The following is a 9,712-nucleotide window of genomic DNA, read 5'->3' as shown; positions in this document are numbered from 1 at the left end:
CTCTAGTCGCACGCGGTCAGTCTCTCTCTACTCTCTAGTCGACTTGCGCCGCACACGTAATAACAGTATCTCTCTCTCTCTCATTACGCTGTCTGCAACTGTACGTTTGCGAGCGCTATAGTCCAATAGATGAACGACTTGGCGACTGCATGTCCTTCGTTTACAAATGAGGTCCGCACCAAAAAGGGCAGTGTGAACGCAGACCAAAATCAAACAATGTATAATTTTCACATTTGGTCCACCAGGAAGTCCAGACTTTCAGGTGTGAACAGTGACACCTTGTGGATACAATCTTATATCACGCTATGGGAAATTTCATATATCTGTAAAGAAGATATATATCACGATATTAGGGGTGTAACGATGCAACCTCACAACGATTAATTTCGATTACGATTATTCAAGCAACGATTCAATGCATCATGAAATCTCTTCATTTGACCACGATTCGATTAGATACATTTTCGATACATTTTCTATCAGTTAATTCCCCAAAAGAATTGGAATACACAAATGTGGCTGGGGGAACTGATTCACTCAGCATGAATGGACTATAGGTCAATAAAAACAATACACACAAAAAAACTATTCATTTTGATTATAATCGTTTCTAACATTTTCAAATCGATGCAGTTGAATCGTCACATTATAATTAGGGCTGGGCGATTCTTGCTAAAATGTGAATCACGATTTTTCTCTCTAAGAATTGAGATCATGATTCTCTCACGATTCTTATTTTTTCAATAAAATTTTAAAAAAGTTAAAAAGTAAAAAAAAGAAAGAAAAAGAAAATTAATAAAGTTTGTTTTCTTTTTAGTCATAACTTAGAAATGAGATTGCATAGGTCTATGAATCGAGATCGTGATTTTTATTAGAATCAATGCATTTCAATTAATCAATGCATCGTTACACCCCTACACGATATAGTATGTTTTCTGTAAATTGGATGAAACATTAATCTACAAAATAACCACATAATCCACGACTAGCAAGTACTAAAAAAAATTAAAGGCACTTTGTCTTTTCTCCTTTTATTTGGAGGTGACTTTGGAAGTTTAACAGAACGTGATGCTCATCCGTTTCTTACTACAGACCCAGTGTCAGAACCATGTACTGAATACCTCTTCACCTACGACTGCACTCCTGTACATGGCACCAACACCACCATTATCAAGTTTGCAGATGACCCAGCGATGAGTCGGCCTACAGGGAGGAGGTCCAGCACCTGGTGGCGCTGTGCGCCGACAACAACCTGGCGCTCAACACCAAGGAGCTCATCGTGGAGTTCAGGAAGACGTGCGCACGCCCTCTCTTGGACCCTCAACACCTCATCACTGGTCAAGAAGGATCAACACCTCATCACTGGTCAAGAAGGATCAACACCTCATCACTGGTCAAGAAGGATCAACACCTCATCACTGGTCAAGAAGGATCAACACCTAATCACTGGTCAAGAAGGATCAACACCTCATCACTGGTCAAGAAGGATCAACACCTCATCACTGGTCAAGAAGGATCAACACCTCATCACTGGTCAAGAAGGATCAACACCTCATCACTGGTCAAGAAGGATCAACACCTCATCCCTGGTCAAGAAGGATCAACAGCATCTATTCTTCCTGAGGAGACTGAGGAAAGTCCACCTCTTCAGATTCTGCAGAAAGTCCCTACATTGTGGAAAACTTCCCGTGTGGTCCCTATCCCTAAGTGCTCACGTCTAGGGCTGCACCATTTGAGGAAAATATCCAATTGCGATTTTTCTGAGATATTGCAATTGCGATTCAATTTCCAATAGAAATTGTAAAGCAGCCCAATGGAGCTTTATTGTCAAATGCAGCTTGCATCTGGCCTACACGGTGGGTTCATTACAATTTACTCAAGCCTAGTAACAGACAATATTTCTGACACTGGGAATACATTTCCTGAGGTCCATAGAGGTCCCTAGATACCAAGAACATGAAGATGTACCCTGTAGAAGTGGAGCAATCTTCCATTTACTTATGTATTTTTAGGCAGATTTCAGAAAATACAAAATATGCGATTAACTATGGACAATCATGCGATTAATTAGATTAAATGCATTGATGACATCACATAGACCAAGACCATCACAGTACGGGCCAATCGGAAGCCATGGCTGACAGGGGAAGTCCATGGGTTACTGAGGGCCCAGAACACCGCCTTCAGGGCAGGCGACGAGGCTGGTCTGAGAACAGCCAGGGCCAACTTGGACCAAAAGACATACCGCACATGCTATGAAAAAATCTGTCTGTCTGAATGGAGCGGATATCAGGTTTCGAGTGAGCAGCCATAGAAAAGAGCTCCCGGTCAAAGAATATCGAAAAAAGGAAGTACAACTATCTAAAAACAAAATAAAAAGTGACAATTCAAGGATACAAGAAAAAAGGAAGGATGAACACGAGAAAAAGCGAGAGAAAAGGGACCCCAAAAGAAGTACAAACACCGGAGGAAAGTTATCGACACGAGGAGGTGGCGCAGGAGGTAATTCAAGCTAGCATGACGCAGGGCGACAGACCAGAGATGCCCACCTGGGTAGCGGAGGTACAAGCTAGCATACAGACTAGCATACAAGCTAGCGCAATAGCTGGCCAAGCCAACACGCAGAACATTCAGAGCGACAGACTCAGGGAAGAATTAAAGAAGGATCAGGACGAGCTCAGAGAAGAAATAAATAAGAGACTCGAGACAATTGATGGAAAACTACAGGAACAAGAGAAGGACATAAGGATTAGAGATGTTCCGATACCATTTTTCCCTTTCCGATCCGATTCCGATACCTAAGCTTTGGGTATCGGCCGATACCGATATTTATCCGATACCAGTGCATAAAAAAAAATTAAAAAAAAATTATAAATTATACTTTTTTTTTTTTTTTTTTTTCAGATACTGTTATACTGTTTTTTAGTAATAACTAGAACGTATGGTATTTATTCAACAACAGGTGATTGTATAGATTTGTATTAGTATCATTAATCAATGAGTATGGGCTGCAGCACTGCAGATATACCCTACTCCAATGATCCACACGGACATTAAACGGTGTTGCACTCGCTACTCAGTGGCTCTGCAGATATACCCTATTCAGTCTGTAAACTAGTGGCAGATAGAACGTTCATGTTGTGGTTTTTGATGCAAAATAAATATTCAACATTCTCTTTTGAAACTCCGCCTCAGACTCTTATCCTTTGGCACTTGCTGTACTTTGCTTGCAGGTCTGCAGCCATTATTGCTGGATTATGTGAATAGCACCAACTTTAGACACGGTAACGTTATCAAGCTAAGCTAACTGACCTAGCTCGCCTTCCCGCATCGACATTAAGATAACGTTAGTAATAGTCAGCTAACGCTAGTCCGTAGCTACTTAACTTAAATACAATTCACCGTGGGTGCATTATTGTTGATAGACGGTCACGGACAGTGTTAGGTCCTGGAGAAAGGACAGGCGATCATCTGATTTGATGTAACGTTAAAAGCGGATGTTGTTCCAACTAGCTATCTTTCCAGCTAATGCTATCATAACACCAGCCAAACACATCCCGATTCCCGTCCGAGCTCCCCGTCACACCGCACTGTCGGGGACAATGGAATTTAAGAAAGTGTATCTGCTGTTAAAATGACACAGCATCACACTTTAAAACATGTTCATTTTATAATCCTCACTCTCCGCAGGACTCGGCAGGAGATAAATTACATCATGGGATCGGAGGCTAGAATTTACGTGTACTCGCCGATACCGATACTAGCATTTTAGGCAGTATCGGCGGCATTTCCGATACTAGTATCGGTATCGGAACAACTCTAATTGTGGTATGTTTTGTTTCATGTTAAAAAAAAAAAGTTTGATCAAAAAAAATACACACATTAAAAATGTTTTATAATGCAATAAATATCGGTTATCGATATCGGTTATCGGCTTGAGGAGCATAAAGTTATCGGTATCGGTGTCAAAAAAGCAATATCGTGCATCCCTAGTTGTTGTGATGATGTCGCGCTGTCGGGAGTCGCGCTGCCCCTATGTAAACTCTGAGCGCAACGCGTCCAACAAATGCGTCCCCAACATGCTTCCATATCCTCATTCACTATTATGCCCGTCGCGGTAGGAGTGATCTAATATGCATATCATTTGCGTGTTGTTGTGATGATGTCGCGCTGTCGGGAGTCGCGCCGCCTCCATGTAAACTCTGCGCGCAACGCGTCCAACAAATGCGTCTTCAACATGCCTTTACATCCCCATTCACCATATGCCCGTCGCGGTTAATCACCGAGTGATCTAATATGCATATTATTCAGAGCGAGAGGGGGGGGGGGATTGTGTTTCTCACATTGACGCTGTCTATCTGTCGCGCGTCTACTGTGCCAAAGTCAAGCGAGCACATTCAGCTGGGGACTAGAAAGGTGCGCTCAGTAGAGCACAGATGTCCGCTGCGGCAGCCAGAGAAAAGATGGAATTAATGTACTGTATGCATTCAGAAGTGCTGAATAAATGTTTTATGGACCCATAATAGTGATTATTTATTATTTAAGTTAAGTTTAGCCATAATCATATATTTTTCCATAATCATAATGTTCCACAACATTGGTAAAAAAAAACTATTCTATGAATAATTTTCGGCCTTTCGGCTTTCGGCCAACTGTTTTCTATTTTCGGTATCGGTTTCGGCCAAGAATTTCCCATTCGGTGCACCCCTACATAATACAAATAGACGGGAACATGAAAGTGACTAATCCAGAGCTTATGACCGGGAGCTCGGAGGTCGCACACAGAACGAGCTGGACATGTATAGTGCGCATTTCTTAGCCACTAGGGGGAGCCCTCTCACTAGGAGAGCCACTACTCCCCACCCGCCAGCGGGGGAAAGAGAGAGACGACTGAGTCCCTCAACTTCCATGGAAGTTCCAAGTGTTAATGTTGAAGTTAATGTTGATTATGGTTATATGTATGTAAATTAGGGATGCCCCGATTCCTTTTTTTGCCACCGATACCGATCACCGATCGTCGTGAGCCATATCGGCCGATACCGATACCGATCGTTTTTGATTACAAAATATATATATATATTTTATATACAGTTTAATTACATTTTTTTTATAAAATATATATATTATATAATTAGACTTGTACTTGTATTATCTGCGAGACATCGCCACCACGCAACAAGTCAAAATGCTCGCTATCTGCAAACAGCTCCACTGTCTGTGTGTACTTAGTAGCCTCCAGCTACGGCCAGGATTCTCCGGAGCTGAAGCTGGACCCTAACTCGAGTAGCCTCCAGCTACGGCCAGGATTCTCCGGAGCTGCAGCTGGACTATTGATCACATTCAACAACATGCCCTCAGCTTGAATACGCATCGAATCAGTGTTATAAGACATTGATATCAGGAGCTATCTGTAGCTACTGCTAGCCGGCTATAATATAACGTTAAGACAACGCCTCAGTGAACTATTTAGTTCAATGGGACATTTCGTTTTGAACAGTGAACTAACGTGCGCTAACGTGAGCTAACAGAGGTATCAACATGCACTACTAGACTTGCTGGAGCATTTGTTGATATCAGGAGCTATCGGTAGCTAGCCGGCTAAATGCCTACTAAAAGTGAATAGTTGACTGGGTAATTTTGTTTAAACAGTAACGATAGCTAGGTAGCTAACGTTAGCTCATGGTCGAATGCACTATAGACTCGAGCAGAGGAGCCGCCTCTCAGTCCTCTGTTTACAAACTGTACACTGGTGCGGGCGGGGCAAGGGAAGAGGAGCAGCGGCAGTTTGCAGGTCCTGTGTGTCTGAGACAGACAGCAAGTGAGATCTCCGCTTGATCGGTTTCCGCGATCAGCGAATATGACTCATTATCGGAATTCACCGATCGCATATTTATACCGATTATCGGCCGATAACGATCTGTGGCCGATCGATCGGGGGATCCCTAATGTAAATCAGACAGGGATAACAGTGGCTACAACCACACATATTATTTTATGTGACATGGGTAGAATGGGAGAACATTTGGAAAAGAAATATGACACAAGTTAAGGGTATCAAAATGATGTCGCTGAATGTGAATGGTATGAATAATCCGATTAAAAGGAGTAAGGTGATACTTAAGAAAGAAGAGGCGCATGTCATCTTCTTACAAGAAACACATCTAATATCACAAGAACATGAAAAGCTGAAGAGATTCGGGGATGATAATCTGTTTTATAGTTCTTTTAAACAGAACCGTAGAAGAGTAGCTATACTAATTAAGAACACAGTGAAGTTTGAAATGATCATGGAAATAATGGATAGAGGGAGGTATGTAATGGTCAAGGGGAAAATGGAAGGTCAAATGGTAACACTAGTGAATGTATATGCTCCACCAGAAAGTGAGAAATATTTATTTGAAACAATCTTTGATATCATAGTGATGGAAGGGGAAGGGGTCCTATTCTGTACAGGTGATTTTAATGTAGTACTGAACTATAACAGACACGACAAGCACAAAGAAATAGAGGACAAACATTAGCAAATATATGAATATACAAATGGCAGAATTAGGAATCATGGATATATGGAGAAATGCACACACTAGATGGAGAATAAATTACACACATTATTCGCATCCAAACAACATATTCAAGGATAGACTATTTTCTCATGACAACGGGGGACAAATACAGGGTAGAAGACTGCAGGATAGGGGTGACGGACATATCAGATCATCTGCGCAATATATCTGACAGTGAATCTTAAAAGTAGGCGGAGAAATACAGTTCGGAGACTGAATGTAGGACTATTAAATAACAACGGTTTGGTTAATGAAGTAAAAGGAGACAATTAGATACAGAGAAGAAAATGATAATGGAGAGGTAGACCCAAACATTTTATGGGATGCACTAAAGCAGGGGTCAGCAACCTTTACCATCAAAAGAGCCACCCCCCCACCCCCCCCTCCCACAAAATAAAATGCTCAGGGAGCCGCACAACCTATATACCCTTAAAATGAAGATAACAGTGTATAACGTTTTATATATCCCCAAGCATACCTCCAGGGGGCGAAATTTAAGCCTGCCGCCCGCCAGGGGCGCTCAGTTTTTACCTTTGGCGCTTGCCACTGAGAGGTCTGAGAGGTCTGTGTGGCGTGTAGACGTGTAGTTCATAACGATACTCTTATTTTGAAAATCTGTGCGGGTTTCATTTCCGCCCCAAGCGCAGCTAGAGTCATAATATCGATGGCTCCGGCAGTTAGCAACATTCAGTTCGTATGATATTCTTATTTTGAAAAATAACGTGGCAACGAGTCATATCCGCCCAGCCGGGCCAGCCCTGCAAGCGGGATACTATTGGCTTCTGCTCGTATCAACACAGAGGCAGTCTGCTCTAGTCTAGATCGGACCTCCATGAGCTACCATTACTGTTTAAACAATGACCCAGTCAACTATTCACTTTTAGTTTAATACATGACGAGGCATTGTCTAACAGTCTCTAGCTGGCTAGCTACTGATAGCTGCTGATATCAACAAATGCTCCAGCAATAGTCGACTCGGGTGCATAATACCTCCGTTCCCTCGTTAGCTAGCTCACGTTAGCTAGCTCACGTTAGCTCTATATGTCCCAGTAAACTAAATTGTCTTAACGTTACAGATAGCTCCTGATATCAATGTCTTATAACATTGATTCAATGCGTATTCTAGCTGAGGGCTTGATGAATGTGATTTGACCAAAGAAACGTAACATTATACCAATAGGGTCCAGCTGCAGCGCCGGAGAATCCTTGCATGCTGAATGTAGAGTATTAGTATAGGGTCTAGCTGCATCGCCGGAGAATCCTTGCTGGAGCTGGAGGCTACTTTTTTTATTTGATTCTTATATGTTGTACCACTGTAATGCACATTGTCGCGGGCAAGACCACCCGCATTTCATTGTATACTTGTATGCCGTGACAAATAAAACTCTTGACTTGACTCAAGTATACACAGACAGTGGAGCTGTTTGCAGATAGCGAGCATTTTGACTTATTGCGTGGTGGCGATGTCTCGCAGATAATACAACTACAAGTATGATTATATAATATATATTTTATTTAAAAAAAATTTTTTTATATAAAATATATATATATATTTTTTTTTAATCAAAAAAAATTTGGCAGGTAAGAAATATGCTTGGCGGGTAGATTCTTCCCATCAGGGGAGGAAACTAACTTTTTGGCTTACCAGCCAACTGGCGAGTATCTGATTTTTTTTACCAGACAAACAGATTTTTTACCAGACAAAAAAAATCGCTAATTGTGATAATTACTTCTTTGTATGTCAAGCCGCGTCAATGTTGTGTATGCATCTGGGTAGGCACACTGTGCCTTTAAGACAGCACGGTGGTCTTACGACAGTGCTGTGAAAGTACCGTCAAGTGTTGTGGTAACGTCAGTTGGGTTGGTGTGCTGTTGACGTTGTGCACATAGATATCTATGGTTGTGCACACAGTGCACTGGTTGAGCTAGCCCCTTTCGTGACTGCGATGTGCAAGCCAGGGGCTTTTGAGCATGAAATAAAATGTCTAACCTTACGTCGTAGTCCGGTGCTTTTTCGGAAACATTATAGTCATAACAGATACACCTAGCTGGCTGCTTTGAGCACACGGGGCTAACGTTAGCTAGCAAGCAGCTATATAACGCTAACTAGAAGCTAACCACTGTATACAGTTCTAGTAGACAACATTACACCTCTGATTTAAATGTGTCCTTAGTAACTTATACTCGATGGTTGTACTAGGGTTGGATGCAGTTCCCCGTTGGTCAGTGTCTGTTTTCCATATTCTGCTGTGTTTAACGTTATCTGTTTGCGAGTGCTCCTGATGGCTAGCCTAGTAGTACCGCGGGACTTTTATTATTATATGTCCGCGGGTTGGCCAGTACTGCGCAAACGTTTATTAAACATTATATGTCCGCGGGTGGTCTTGTGCAGTGCTCTCGTGGCACTGTCTGTCAACTAAAGCGAACACTCAGAAGACGCGCACCGTTTGCCAGTCCAGTGATTGCAGAATGTTTTATTTTTTTGTATACTCGCCAGAGTGGCGAGTGGTCTTCATGAATCACTCGCCAAACGTAAAAAATACTCGCATTTGGCGAGTAAAGTGGCCTAATTTCCTCCCCTGCTTCCCATCTACCCGCCACTGGCCGGTGAGTCAAAAAGTTAATTTCGCTCCCTGCATACCTCACATTTAGCATAAAACTCCTGAAAATTGCATACCCAAAGTAATTTGCGATTTATTATACTTTATACTTATAGCACACAGTTTGTTGCATTAATGGAATTATAAAGCAACAAAAAGAAAATGTTTGACTTTATTGCTGTTTTTACCAGTTATAACAAAGGAAAACCTCAAACTCTCTGAAATAAAACCCTGAACTATTCAGGTATATTTGAGTCCTTCCCTTATTTGTGGAACATTTATAAAATAAAACGTAGTCTACTTTGAAAAAAGACTACCATGTGTAGACCTACTTTGAAATAAAACACAGAAAAGGAGAAAAAACATTGGCAGTAGACTTACTTTGAAATAAAACCCTGAATTATGCAGCTCTATTTGAGTCCTTCCCTTATTTGTGGAAAATCTATTAAATAAAGAGTACATTTTTCATTGTTCGCAAATTTCGCACCACATATCAGAACTGGGGATGTTGTTTGGTCCTGACAAGTCTCAAAGCAACTCTGAGGTCAT

The sequence above is a fragment of the Notolepis coatsorum genome, assembly GCF_963971535.1.
Source record: "Notolepis coatsorum genome assembly, chromosome: 13".
NCBI lineage: Eukaryota > Metazoa > Chordata > Actinopteri > Aulopiformes > Paralepididae > Notolepis > Notolepis coatsorum.
The sequence above is the reverse complement of the archived record's forward strand: the minus strand, read 5'-3'. Positions refer to the sequence as shown.